The sequence below is a fragment of the Rhinolophus ferrumequinum genome, chromosome 16 (assembly GCF_004115265.2).
Source record: "Rhinolophus ferrumequinum isolate MPI-CBG mRhiFer1 chromosome 16, mRhiFer1_v1.p, whole genome shotgun sequence".
Lineage (NCBI taxonomy): Eukaryota > Metazoa > Chordata > Mammalia > Chiroptera > Rhinolophidae > Rhinolophus > Rhinolophus ferrumequinum.
The window spans coordinates 56,482,509-56,497,534 of record NC_046299.1 but is presented as its reverse complement, the minus strand read 5'-3'; the positions used below and the strand labels follow the sequence as shown (position 1 = coordinate 56,497,534).

General features: G+C 42.6%; 1 protein-coding gene across 1 annotated transcript in view; it reads right to left on the bottom strand.

Annotated features, from left to right (window-relative positions):
* SH2D4B (SH2 domain containing 4B) overlaps positions 1 to 15,026 on the bottom strand; it is a 95,160-nt gene that overhangs the window by 36,337 nt on the left and 43,797 nt on the right. The gene's annotated exons all lie outside the window — the stretch shown is intronic.

Genomic DNA, 15,026 nt, shown 5'->3' with positions numbered 1-15,026 from the left:
AAAAAAAAGAGCATTTAAAACAATCCAGTCCAACCTCCTAATGTTACTCTTGGGAAGCTATGGCCCAAGGAAGGGCAGTGACTCGTCCAGCTGGGTCGGTGGCCAAGCTGGGCCAGGAGCCATCTTTTCTGCTCTGGGATGAGTTGCTGGAAACACTGGTGTTCCCATTTGGGTGCCATTCTGGTTTCCTGCGGCCTTGACAGTTGGTAGGTGAGTGTTGGGGAAGGGGAAGAAGATCCTTTGATAGCTCTGTCACTCCACAGGTTACAAAACCCCAAGACGCCCTTCTCCCCAGCCTCCCAGCTTTCTGTGTTCCTCAAGGTGGGGTCCTGACCCAGCCAAGCTGCCTTCCAAAGACTTCTGTGTGTTGTTGCTTCAAAACACCAAAGGGCATCCTGGAACTGGGAAAATGCCGAGAAGCAACAACACATGTTGGAGGCAAGGTCTAAAATTAAAACCAGCTATTTTGTCTTCTGATCACATCTCGTCAGGCCCCTCTCTGCCTCTAAAATGTGATCCTTTTGTAGAGAACTCATGGAAGCTGGCCGTGTTCCTGCAATCGTGCACAACTCATGAGCCCTCGCCCAAGCAGGGCACCTTCCCCTCCTGGAGTAAAATCTTACCCAGAGGTTATTTCTACTCCCACTCCATTCAGTCCACGTGCAGCAAGCACCTACAACCTACCAGTGTCAGAGAACTATGTTCTGTTAGTATTTGGAGAATACAAGGTCAGTAGCCCTGGTCCTGAAAGAAAGCACTTCTGATCCCACGTTGCTGAAGACCCCTTCCCGAAACATGACATCCGCCAGACCTGAGGAAGGCAACATGAACTCTGTCCCTCACATGGTAATTACGGAAGTGGGAGGTCACTTGCAGAGGCGCCAGTGGCTGCCTCTGGTCTATTCATTGCTGTATTCCAGTGCCTAGAATACATTTGCACCAATCAGCAGGCGATACATATTCTTGCACGACTATGCCCAATTAAATATTTAACCTATTCCAGAGCTATAGAGACAACAAAAACCAGACACTTCCCTCTAGACACTCAGAACCTAGCTGGGAAAATAAGACAAATAAATCTCTCTAACACAGTGAAAACAGGTGTGGATAAAGTATGGTCAGAGTTTAACGGCTTCAGCGCTCACATACGGACAGACAGCCAGAGCCATCCCAGGAGAGGGAGCACCTGGCTGGGTCTGGGAAGGTCAATAGGAGTTTTCCAGAGAGAGAAGAGGGAGGAAGCGTTACCTAGGGAGAAAACCTCGGTTTCGGTGCCCAATCGGCACATCTGTAAGTTCCAGATGCTAAGACACCACGATGCCTGCCATGCATGTGGAGAGAGGCTCAAACAAGGCAAATGGCCCAGTATAGACTCTGCAGTCATGGGGCTGCAAACTAAACATAGAAACTGGTGCCCTACAAGGGAGTGACCTTGGAGAGTTTACAGCTGCTGAGAGATAGCGACACTCAGTGACAGGCAGACAGTTTGCAGAAGGAAGTCATATGCGGACTAGGAAGACAGGTTCTTTGGACTCAGCAAGGTGAGGCCCTGAGCCATTGGTCACACAAAGACTAAACCTAGCCTCCTAGCCCAGCTCTAACCCTGCCATGTTCTTCCTCAGAAGCCGTCAATGATTCCTCCTGCACCCAGGATAAGAAGGTCCTGCTCACCCCACTTACTTTCCCAGCACAGTGGGCTTCTGAGCTCCTCTGACACTCTGGCTTTGGCCCCAGGAACCCTCCAGCCCTTCTGTGAACTCTCCTCTGTTCAGTTGTGTTCACCAGCTCAGACCAACCGTGATGACCAGGCAGCCGGATCTGCTCAGAAATGCCAGGGGGCAGCACCGAGGGCACAGGGATGAGGACGCTGCCAAGACTGCAAGCAGGAAGTGGGGTCTCTGCCCTGGCATTGGCAAAGCCAACCCTGCTGCCCAGCCTGGATGATGGAAAAGGGACCAACGTGGAGTCAGAAGGGACAAGAGCAGCTCCATGACAGCTTTCTTTTTTCTTTTTTTCCTCCGTAGGCATTACTTTTTGTTTGTTTGTTTGAGATATAATTGAGATATAATGATATGTCAATTATAATTGAGATATAATTGACATATTGTGTAAGCTTAAGGAGTACACGGTGTTCGTCTGACACAATTATGTGTTGTACAGGATTACCACCATAGCATTAGCGAACATCTTCATCACATCCTATAATTATCATTTCATTTTTGTGGTCAGAATATTTAAGATCTAGTCTCTTAGCAACTTTCTGCTACAGTATTGACTGTAATCACTATGCTGTGTATTTGATCTCCGGGATTTATTCCTGCAAGTTTTAACTGCAAGGTTTTTACCCTTTGATTAAACCTCCCCATTCTCCATCCCACCACAGTCCCTGGTAACCCCCATTCTAGTCTCTATTTCTATGAGTGCGGCTTTTTTAGATTCCATATATAAGTGAGAACATACAGTACTTGTTTTTCTCTGTCTGACTTATCTCACTTAGCATAACAACCTCAAAGTCCATTCATGTTGTCGCAAATGGCAGGATTTCCTTCTTTCTCATGGCTGAATAACACTCCTCTGTGTGTGTGCGTGTGTGTGTCACATGTTCTTTACCTAATTCATCCATTGATGGACACTTAGGTTGCTTGCATATTTTGACTATTTGGAATAATGCTGCAATAAACACGTGAGTGCACATATCTTTTCAGTATCCTTTTTTCATTTCCTTTGAATATATACCCAGAAGGACTGCTGAATTATGTGGTAGTTCTATTTTTAATTTTTTGAGGAATCTCCACACTGTTTTCTATAGTAGCTTATCCAGTATACAATCCCACCAACAGTGCACAAGATTTCCCTTTTCTCCTCATCCTCACCAACACCCCACAACAACTTTCCTAAGAAAGTCCCTGAATGTTTCTAGGCCTCAGTTTCCACCTCTGTCAAAATGACAATGACATGAATGCCTGCCTCACTGAGTTACTATGAAGATTAAATGAAATATGAAAACACTAGAGGGGCCAGCCCGGTGGCTTAGGCGGTTGGAGCTCCATGCTCCTAACGCCAAAGGCTGCTGGTTCGATTCCCACATCGGCCAATGGGCTCTCAACCACAAGGTTGCCAGTTTGACTCTTCAACTCCTGCAAGGGGTGGTGAGCTCCGCCCCCTGCAACTAACAAAGGCAACTGGACCTGGAGCTGAACTATGCCCTACACAATTACTGTTGAAAGGACAACTTGACTTGGAAAAAATCCTGGAAGTACACACTGTTCCCCAATAAAGTCCTGTTCCCCTTCCCCAATAAAATCTTTAAAAATAGTAATAATAAATAAATAAAAATAAAAACATTAGAAATTATGACATACTTTGGAAAAGCAATGTCTTATTAAATCAGGCATCTGATCCTGACCCTTTCTTCAAATTTCCCAAAGCTCCCAAAGCCCGAATCTGGAGCCAAGGTGCCTGGGTTCAGATCCCAATCCAATTACCAGCTGTGTGACACTAGGTGTCACCTTGGGGGTCCATTTCCTCATAAGTAAAATGGAGATAATAATAGTCACTACCTCATAAAATTGTTATGAAGATTAAGAAAGCTAATAACAAAAACCACTTAGAACCATGAAACACCACGGTAAGTGTTAGTTAAAATTTTAATTTTCACTAGCCCTGGTATTGCCAGGTCCAAAAGGGAGCCACGAACAGTTCTTAGTCAGTCCAGGAGGGGGCACCCTTGTTGGCCCATCACTTGGAATCTGCCTTGGATCAATTTATGAGCAGCTTCTCCTAAAGGACATTCAAAATCTTAAAAGTTTGCTTTAGTTCCTTCTCAGAATCAGGGATGGATTTGGACTGTATCCCATGAATCTGCCATGAGAAACCCTCTGCCAGAATTCATGGAGTTTTGCTTTGTTTTGTAAAAAGAACCAAAACGAACATTAAGAGCGACACTGGGAGCAGCCACAAGCAGCTTTTGCCCTGAACCGGCAAGTACTGGACAATCCTTACACCCCAGGGGACCAACTGCAAAGGTGAGGGCTCAGACTGACTCACCTCTGCTTCCTCCCACAGTGGCCCACACTCTCGCCCAAGACAATTCCCCACCGTCCTACCCAGCAGGCACCGCGAGGGCCTGCACTGCAAGCAGATCAAAGGAGGATGGCGGGCACTCCTACTTCTAAGGCAGGTTCCGGGGTATCCTTTCTTCATATCTTAAAAGGAGAATAAGCCTCATCTCACAGAAGTACTCTAACGACGACTGAGAGAGCATGAGAACACTGAGGACTTCAGAAGAAAGGCTGAATTTAGATATTGAAAAAAATGGACCAAACACAATGAGATGCCACTTCATATCCATCAGTATGGCTATTATTTTTAAAATGCATTTAATTAAAAAGCAGAAATAACAAGTGTTGGCAAGGATATGGAGAAATTGGAACCCTTTTGCAACGTTGGTGGGGAATGTAAAATGGTGCAGCTGCTGTGGAAAACAGCACAGCAGTTCCATAAAAAAATTAAACATACAATTACCATATGACTCAGCAATTCAACTCCTGGATATATATGAGGTGTAATCAAAAGATACAGCGAATGTTTAAATTAAAAATTTTTATTACAATTAAAGATATATCCCCCTCAAAATACTCTCCCTCACTTCAAACACACTTATCCCATCATTCTTGCCACTTTCTGAAGCAGTTCTGGAAGTCTTCTTTCATGTCTTTACATCATCCTCCATCATGACAATGCTCTGTGTCACACATCACCTCTGGTATAGCAATTTCTGTCAAATAAAAACATGGTGTGTCCTCATCCACCTTATTCACCAGATCTGGCACCATGCGACTTCTGGCTCTTCCCCAAAGTCAAAATAACCATGAAAGGTAAGCGTTTTGAATCAATTCAGGACATCGATGCAGCCACAACAGCACAACTAAAGACACTTACAAAAGAGGACTTCCAGACCTGCTTCAGAAAGTGGCAAGTACACTGGGAAAAGGGTGTTTGAAGCGAGGGGGAGTATTTTGAGGAGGATTAATGGGAATGTGTCTTTTACTGTAATAAATTTTGTTTAATTAAACATCCACTGTAGTTTTTCATCACACCTCATACACAAAAGAACTGAAAGCAAGAATTTGAACAAATATTTGTATACCCCTGTTCATAGCTGCATTATTCACAAGAGCCAAAATGTGGAAACAACCGAAATGTCCATCAGTGGATGAATAGATAAACAAAATATGGTATGAACATACAATGGAATATTATTCAACCTTAAAAGGAAGGAAGTTCTGGCATATGCCACAACATGAACGAACCCTGAAAGCATTATGCTGAGTACAATAAGCCAGTCACTAAAGAAGTTGGTAGGCAGGGCAAAGCTGAGCATTCTGGTTGGCTTGGCTCCTAACTCTCTGTCTAGCCTAGGACAAGTTTTCATCTCTCTGGGTCTTAGTTTTCCATCCACGGAAATAGAAACACTACCATCCTTTGTCCAAGGGCTGCCAAACTACCAGACTGTTCTGGAATCGTGTCCTTATCTGTGCTCAAGGCTCCCGCCCAGTTCTCTAACACTGAACGGATGACAGGAGTTGGTTTTCCTCTTGGCAGAATCTCTGTAAGCATTTACGTAGCTCCAGAAATATAGCCAGGCTCATCATTGCAAGGGGCAGGGTTTTTAACAGTTTAAGTAACACACTCGGGCAGGGTGTGCACATTTATTCAGCACAGGTGTGTTTAGTGGCTACTTTGTGCCAGCTCTGTGCTATGCAGGACAAAGCTATGCATTGCACAACTGCAGGGGGCAAGTCATCGCATAGTCATCATATACTTGTACAGATGTAACAATTTTCTGGCCGATGGCAGTGCAGGTCTTGAGGAATGAGTGCCTTTTTCTAATTTTCACAAGTGCACCATATCAGCTGGCTACCAGGCTGGTGCTAGGGGATGTGGACACAGCAATGAGCAAGACACATTCCCTGCCCTCAGAGAACTTACTGTCTAGTAAGGGAAACATGCCAACAAATGGCGAATGGAGCTGTGGTTGGGTGTACCCGGGGTGCTGTGGGGCCCCAGAGAAGGGGCGTCTGATCAGGCAGAGAAATCCTCTGGAGAAGGATCTCTAAGCTGATGCCTGCTGGACACACAGGATTCAACCAAGAGAGGTTGAGCACAGGGTATTCTAGGCTCAGGGATAGAGGCCAAGAAGCAAGCAATAGCTCAGGCGTCCCTCTTGGAATGGGTCAGTGTGGCTGGAGGGAAGCTTTCAGAGGGAGGGACAAGAGGTGAGGTGTAGAAACAGAAAGGGCAGTTTAGGAGAGCAATAGACACTGGCTAATGAATGTGAATGCTTTACCAAAGGGTGATTGGAAGCCACTGAAAGGTTTTAAGCTGGAGAGCGGGATGCTGTTTAGACTTTTCAAAGACTGATTTGGCTCCTGTGTTGGGAATGAATCTGACAGGAACAAGAATGAAGGCTTGGAAAAGAGAAATCTAGGTAAAGAGCAATGGGAGTCAAAGTTAAGATAGCACCAGGGGAATGAAGTGGAGGGGTGTAAATGCAAAAAATATTAAGGAGGCTGAATCTTTATAACTTGGCAGTTTGGGGTTGATAGTGAGCAAAAAGGAAGAGATCAGAATGACAGCTAAGTTTCTGCCTTTAACAACCAGTTGAAAAGCAGGTTGGGAGGAACAGGAAGAGAAGGATTGAGTTTGGACGTGTTGAGGTAGAGGTGTCTGGGAGGTGCCGGGAGGAAAGGTCCAGTGGGGGACAAGATCCTGGAAGAGCATTCGTTGCTGCTTTTCATGAGAGCGGGGAACGTACCCACATCCCCTGGCCCTCCCCCTGCCTCTGCCCAGACAGAAAAGACTCAGTGCTTGACAGAACTCAGAGGATCCAATTACATCCTACAGAGAAACCAAATGCTTCAAAGCAGTATCAATTTGTAGTAACTCCTTGCATGAGTAGTATCATGTTTCCGAAAATTAGTGAATAATCATATATACAGGAAAAAGCACCAATAAAGATTTAAATTGCATGTAGGTTTCGATGTGTTTAAATTCTGCTTCATTTCCTGCTCCATGTGACCTTAGGCAACTTGTAGCACCATAGCTACACTATTTCCTCATCTGTAAAATGGGGCCTCAGAGGTGGCTTTGAGACATAAATAAGATCGTACATAGAAGGGGCTTGGACAGTTCCTGGCACATGATAGAGGTGCATCAAATATATCTGCTGTGAGATAAGCAGACTGGAATGCCACCTTTAGAAAGAGCCCATCCCTGTCAAGGCACAAAGGAGTGGTGGCAGGGAAGTAGTGTCAGATGGGGCTGGGTAGAGTCAGAAGTTCTTGTCAGGGAATGGGAAAAATGAAACCTTTGTGAAAAGGGGAGGTTTCCTGACCCCTGGAAAAGGGAAACACGCAGTCTAGATATCGAAGGATGTGCACACAGGTCTCGGGTAGCTCAGCCTCCTGGAGCAGCCATCACCCGGGGAAATGGCTGGGTTTGGCACCAAGATGGCGAGCCTGAGAGATGCACGTCAGGGAAAGTAAGTGAGGTGCACCAACACCTAAATGTAGGCCAAGGGCAGGGACTCCAAGGCTTCTGTAGTCCCCTGTCAGCCGTCCTTGTCCTGCCAGCATTTCCTTATGGCTACAAACAGCGACCCCCTGTGGCCACGAGGAGCAACTTAGGACCAGAATGCTCCCCACGCCAGTGTAAACCTTGGAACGACTTCACTTTGGTACAACGTGGGGCCCCCGGGGATTCTTGAGCAGTTCAAGAGGACAGAGACCCCTAAGCAGGACATGAACTGGGCATATGGCGACTCAGCCTGCCATTGTTCTGAGTTGTAAAACCAAAGATATGTGGCACCTGGAGTTTCAGGAGCAGTTCAGACAGGTTAGGTCCAAGGAGAAACTGCACAATTTCCCAGCCCATCACTGGATAGAAAGCCCTTCTTTTGTGTTACCCTTTAGCTTTCTTTCCAGGCCAGAATTCTGCTCTGCCCTGCCCCGTCTCCAGACCACACCTCATCTCCACAAGCCCCTTCAGGGTCTGTCCATCTCAAGCACACAGCATTTTAGAATCACTGATGTTAAACCCAGACTCCACAGCACACTCCTCTCTAAGGAGGGAAGACAATGGAACCCACATAACTGGACTCCATACCGGGCCTGAGCACACATTTTTTTTCATTCAGGTCTGACAACCGCCTGGCAAGGGGTGAGACAACTACCTCTCCGATTGTGAGTGAGGAGCCACAATCAGAACCACACAATTCAAGGAGGGAAGGAAGGGGTTAACAATAATACCATTCTAGTTTGTAAATAATATCACTGACCAAGTCAGGCTGGCTCATCTCTAAATCCCTGGGCAACTAGATGTTACCTAACTTCACACTCTGACAGGTTCACAGTTGAGAAATAATTAAATGAATTTCTGCCTAATACGGTCAGAGTTCCTTAGAAGCCAGAGCCTGCTCTGCTGTTTGAACTGAAAAACTAAGTCTGTATTCAAGTGATACTAAAGGGAACAATTCCCTTTTTTTCTAACTTGGAGGGTTTAATTTAGGTGTTTTATCAAAAACGGCTGTTCTCAGTAGATTAATGGTCTACTATATCTTTCATATTAAATTAATTGAGTGCAGAATGGCTTTGCTCGGTTTGAATGACAGGCTCCAGAGTTTAGCTCATCATTCTTTAAGAAAGCATAAAATGAGGAACCAAAATCATGAGGCCTGAATTATCATATCTTTTCTCTGTGTTTTGGAGGTTTTTCCATTTTCTCTTGCCACACAGTACATTAATTAGCAATCAGGCAGCACTCGGGCCAAATGATTTCCATTCTCCATCCCTAACGAAACACCAGCCCAGCCCATAACTTTCCATCTCATCACGTATCGACGAAAAGAGAAACACTTCACGCGTGAAAGCTCTTCACAACATAGAAAGAACCTTGCTTCTTCTCTCATTTTACCCTTTCAACAAGCCCCAACTCAACATGACCACCCCCATTTTACAAATGAAGAAACTGAGCAAGAACTTGCTCGTGGTCACACTAGTAAGTGGCAGAGCTAGGACAGGACCCCAAGTCAGGCCTCCTTCCCCTCCACTGTAGTAGTCTCATGTGACTTCACTTTGTAATTGGTCACTAGTTCTTTTAGTACAAACCTACATCCTACCTTTTTTTTTTGACTATCTCTTATTCCATTCTGAATTTAAATGAATGAATCCTTCCTCAGCTCTTGCTGCCATATCTTTCTAGCCTCATTTTCATCATTGTTCACATGAACCCCAGGCTGCAGCCACATCAAAACACCTGCCATGTACTATGCACACAAAGACTTTGTTTTTGCTTAGTGTTCCCTCTGCTATAATGCCCTTCCCCACCTTTTTTACCTCCCCACTTTTCCCAAACCAAATGTCATTTCCTCCACAGGGCCTTTGGAAATGCTCTCCCCTTCTTGGATAGAAAAAGATAACCATGCAAGTGGAAACACAAAGAGAGCAGCAGTCGCGAAACTTATTTCAGACAAAACAGACATGACGCCAAAAACAGTAATAAGAGAAAAGAAGGCCATGATATAATGATAAAGGGGTCAACTCATTAAGAAGATATAACAATCATACTCATAAATATATATGCTCCCAACATTGGAACAACTAAGTATATAAATATTAACAGATCTGAAGGGAGAAATAACCAGCAGTACAATAATAGCAGGAGATGTCACTACTCTACTTTCAATAATGGATAAGTCATCCAGTCAGAAAATCAACAAGGAAACATTGAATATGACTTCGCTTAAGATCAAACGGACCTACAAAACATTCCATTCAGCAGCTGCAGAATACACATTCTTCTCAAACCCACATGGAATATTCTCCAGTATGGATCATAAGTTAGGTCACAAAATAAACCTTAAAATTTTTAAGAAGATTGAAATCATATGAAATATCTTTTCTGACCACAATGGTGTGAAACTAGAAATCAATAATAGGAAGAATACTAAATAATTCAAAAATAGTAGAAGTTACAAAACAATTCCCTGTGTGACAACATAGATGAACCTAGAGAGTACTATGCTAAGTGAAATAAGTCAGACTAAGAAAGACAAATGCCATATGATCGTACTTATATTTGGAATCTAAAAGTAAACAAACAAAACAGAAACAGAAACAAACTCATAGATACAGAAAATAAACTGATGACTGCCAGATGGGAGGGACTTGAAGGACAGGGTGAAAAATGTGAAGGGATTAAGAAACACAAATTGGTAGTTACAAAATAGTCATGGGATGTGAAGTACAGCATAGGGAATATAGTCAATAATATGGTAATAACTGTGTAATGTCAGATGGGTACTAGACTAGTCAGGGAGAGAACTTATTAAATTATATAAATGTCTAACCACTATGTTGTACACTTGAAACTAATACAAAATAATATTTTGTATTTGAATGTCAACTGTTATTGAAAAATAAAAAATTAAATTAAATAATTAATTTTTTTTTAAACTCCTGAACACCAAATGGGTCAAAGAAGAAATCAAAAGGGAAATCAAAAAATATCTTGAGATAAATAAAAATGGAAACACAGTATACCAAAACAAGAAATGCAGCAAAAGCAGTTCTAAGAAGGAAGCTTGTAGTATAATTCCTACATAAAGAAAAAAGAAATATCTCAAATAACCTAACTTTACACCCTAAAGAACTAGAAGAAGAACAAATTAAGCTCAAAATTAGCAGAAGGAAGAAAATAATAAAGATCAGAGTAGAAATTAATGTAGATACTAGAAAGACAATAGAAAAGATCAACAAATCTAAGAGCTGGTGTTTTTGAAAAGATGAAAAAAACTGAAAAACTTTTAGTCAGACTAAGGAAAATAGAGAGAAGACACAAATAAATAAAATCAGAAATGAAAGAGAAGAAATTACAACTAGTATCACAAGAACACTAAGTATCATAAGAAACTACTATAACAATTATTCACCAACAAATTAGGTAACCTAGAAGAAATGGATAAATTTCTAGAAACATACAACCTAACAAGACTGAATCATGAAGAAGTAGAAAATCTGAACAGAATAATTACTGGTAAGGAAGTTGAATCAGTAACCAAAAATCTCCCAAGAAAGAAAAGTCCAAGACTATATGGCTTCACTGGTGAATTCTACTGAATATTTAAAAGTCCTTCTCAACTCCTCCGAAAAATTGAAGAGAGAACACTTCCAAACTCATTGTAGGAGGCCAGCATTATTCTCATACCAAAGCCAGAGACAATACAAGAAAAAAATATTGTAAGCTAATATCCTTAATAAACATAGATTTAAAAAGTCTTCAACAAAATATTAGCAAACCAAAATCAACAGTACATTAAAACGATTATACACCATAAGCAAGTGGGATTTATTCCTGGGATGCAAGAATGGCTCAACAATCAATGTTTAGCAAATCAATGAATGTGACATACCACATTAAAATAAAATGAAGAATATAAATTATATTATCATCTCAATAGATGCCCAAAAAAAAAGCATTTGACAAATTCAACATACTTTCATGATAAAAACTCTCAACAAATCAGGTAAAGAAAAATGTATCTCAATATAATATATAAAAAAAGCCATATATGACAAACCTACTGCTAACATACTCAACAGTGAAAGGGTGAAAGCTTTTTCTCTAAAATCAGGAGTAAGACAAGAATGCTCACTCTCTCCACTTTCATTCAACATAATACTGAAAGTCCTAGACAGGACAATTAGGAAAGGAAAAGAAATAACATACATCCAAATCAGAAAGAAATAAGTAAAATTTTCTCCACAGATAGCATGATCTTAAGTATAGAAAACACTAAATATTACACCAAAAAATTGTTAGAATAAACAAATGCAGTAAAGTTGCAGGATACAAAAACAACACAAAAAGTTAGTTGTTTTTCTATGCGTTACCAACAAACTGCCCAAAAAAGATATTAAGGGTCGAGGAGATCCAAGACAGCAGAGTAGATAAACACTGTGCTTGCCTCATCTCATCAATACATCAAAATTACAACTAAATTATAGAACAATCAACCTTGAGAACCATTTGAAGTCTAGCTGAACAGAAGCTTTATAACTAAGGATATAAATAAGAAGCTATGTCGAGACTTGCAGGAGAAACAGAGATGCCAAATGGGATGGGCTGGTCCCACACCCACGTGTGGTGGTTGAAAATTGGGAAAGATATCTCAGCCACAGATATTCCCCTTGAAGGAGCAAGGGACCCCAGACCCCCACACCAGGTTCCCAAGCCCAAAGTACTGGTGCTGGGAAGAGGAGCCCCCTCAACTTCTAGCTGTGAAAAACAGTGGGGATTCCAACTGTCCAGGTGGGATGGAAGGCTACGGGAAATCCAGACATCCTTTTAAAGGGCCCAAGAAGGCACTCATCCTGGGCTTCAGTGGAGGGATGGTGACTCTAGATGCATTGGAGACACATGGGAAGAGACTGAGTTGTGTAACTTCAGAGCTAGGACAGGAGGGACAGTCGTCCTTTTCCCTGTGTGGGGTTCTTCTCCTGTGCAGCCAATAGGTGGGTGCCATCTTTCCTGTATTGATTCTAACCCCATGGGCCAAATCTGAATTTCACTGTCCTGTTGAGCTACACTGCTCCATCCTGCTGACTCACTGAGACCCTGCCTCACCCAACTTGCCTACCTCAGAAGGGTTTATCAGTGGCTGAATCTTATAGGAGCTGGCAGATGGCAGCAGGCCTCAGAGTGTCCTGGCTTTTTGCAGGGCTACCCTAGACCCGGTATGGGCAGCAGCCATCCTCAGTTCACAGTGTGGCTTCTTCCACACACCTCCAGGTACAGTGACCAACTATAGGCAGTGAGCAACTGTAGATCTATTTGTAGCTTCTATGAGGTAGTCCCCAGCCAGTCACAGGCATTGGCTAACCTGGGCCTGCCCCATAGCCCTTCCCAAGAAGCCCCTGAACCACCATACTTGGAAGTTGGCTTCAGACCACAGAAAAGCACCATTCAATTAGTCCCATAAGCAGCACACACAAAGGGTGGTCTCAACAAGCACCAGAGCCTGCTGGGGCAAATCCCACTCCATAGGGGTAAGGCCCCTGCACAGAATCCCACAAGCTGTGGACATAGCCTAACTCCAGAGCCAGTCAGCCTGAGGATCAATACCACCCACTGACCTGCCAGGAGCAATCAAGGCTCAACTACAAAAGGAGGGCACACACAACCCACACAAGGAACATTCCTGGAGCACCTGGCACACGTGAACAGGGAGACTGTGCCACTCGGCCCCAAAGAACCCCTAATACGTAAGGCCACCCAGCAAGACTGGGAGACATAGCAGCCCTATGTAATACACACAAACAAACACAGAGAGGCAGGCAAAATGAGAAAACAAAGAAATATATCCCAAATTAAAGAACAGGAGAAAACTCCCAAAAAATAACTAAACAAAATGGAGGCAAGTAACCTACAGAATACAGAGTTCAAAACAATGGCTATAAGGATGCTCAAGGAACTTAGTGAGAACTTCAACAAAGAGATAGCAAGCATAAAAAAGGACACAGAAACCATAAAAAAGAACCAGTCAGAAGTGAAGAATGTAAGAACTGAAATGAAGAATCCACTAGAAGGAATCACCAGCAGACTAGATGAAGCAAATGACTGAATCAGCAATTTAGATGTTAAGGTAGCAGAAAACACCCAATCAGAACAGCAAAAAGAAAAAAAAAATCCAAAAAAAAAAAATGAGGATAATTTAAGAGACCTCGGGGACAACATCAAGCATAACAACATTCACATCATAACAGAAGGAGAAGTGAGAAAACAAGGGATTGAGAATCTATTTTGAAGAAATAATGACTGAAAACTTTCCTAATCTTTTGAAGAAAATAGATATACAAGCCCTGAAAGCACAGAGAGGGACTACTTCAAAACGGAAAAAAAAAAAATCAATTCAAAAAAATATATGAAGGGGCCAGCCTGGTGGCTCAGGCGGTTGGAGCTCCGTGCTCCTAACACCAAAGGATGCTGGTTCAATTTCCACATAAGCCAGTGAGCTCTCAACCACAAGGATGCTGGTTCGACTCCCGCAAGGGATGGTGGGCTGTGCCCCCTGCAACTAGCAATGGCAACTGGACCTGGAGCTAAGCTGTGCCCTCCACAACTAAGATTGAAAGGACAACAACTTGACTTGGAAAAAAGTCCTAGAAGTACACACTGTTCCCCAATAAACTCCTGTTCCCCTTCCCTAATAAAATCTTTTTTTAAAAAAAGTATATGAATAATAAAGTGGCAATAACTACATATTTACAATTGCTTTCAATGTAAGTGGATTAAATGATCCAATCAGAAACACAGGGTGGCTGAATGGATAAGAAAATAAGACTCATGTGTATGCTCCTACAAGACACTTACTTCAGATCAAAAGATACACACAAACTGAAAGTACAGGGATGCCAAAAAGTAAAAGAGACAAAAACGGGGAGGGGAAGAAAAGCTGGGGTATCAATACTTATACCAGACAAAATACGTAGACTTTAAAACAAAGGCTATAACAAGAGGCAAAGAAGGACCCAGTAATCCCACTTCCTGGTATTTATCCAAAGAAACCCAAAATGCTACTTTGAGGGAATGTGCGCATTCCTATGTTCATTGAGCATTGTTTACAGTGGCCAAGATGTGGAGGCAGCCTGGGTGTCTGTTGATGGAAGAATGGATAAAGAGGAGGTGATACATATATACAATAGACCATTGTGTAGTCATAGAAGGGAATGGGTTCTTGTCATCTACAGTGGCATGTGGAGTATGTCAGACAGTGAAAGACAGGTGCAATGTGATTTCACTTATATGTGGAATCTAAAGAACTAAATAAACAAAACAGAAACAAAAACAGATTCATTGATACAGAGAACAGTTTGATGGTTGCCAGATTGAGGGAGTGGGTGAAAAAGTTGAAGGGATTAAGAAGTACAAATTGGTAGTTACAAAATAATCATGGGGATGTAAAGTAC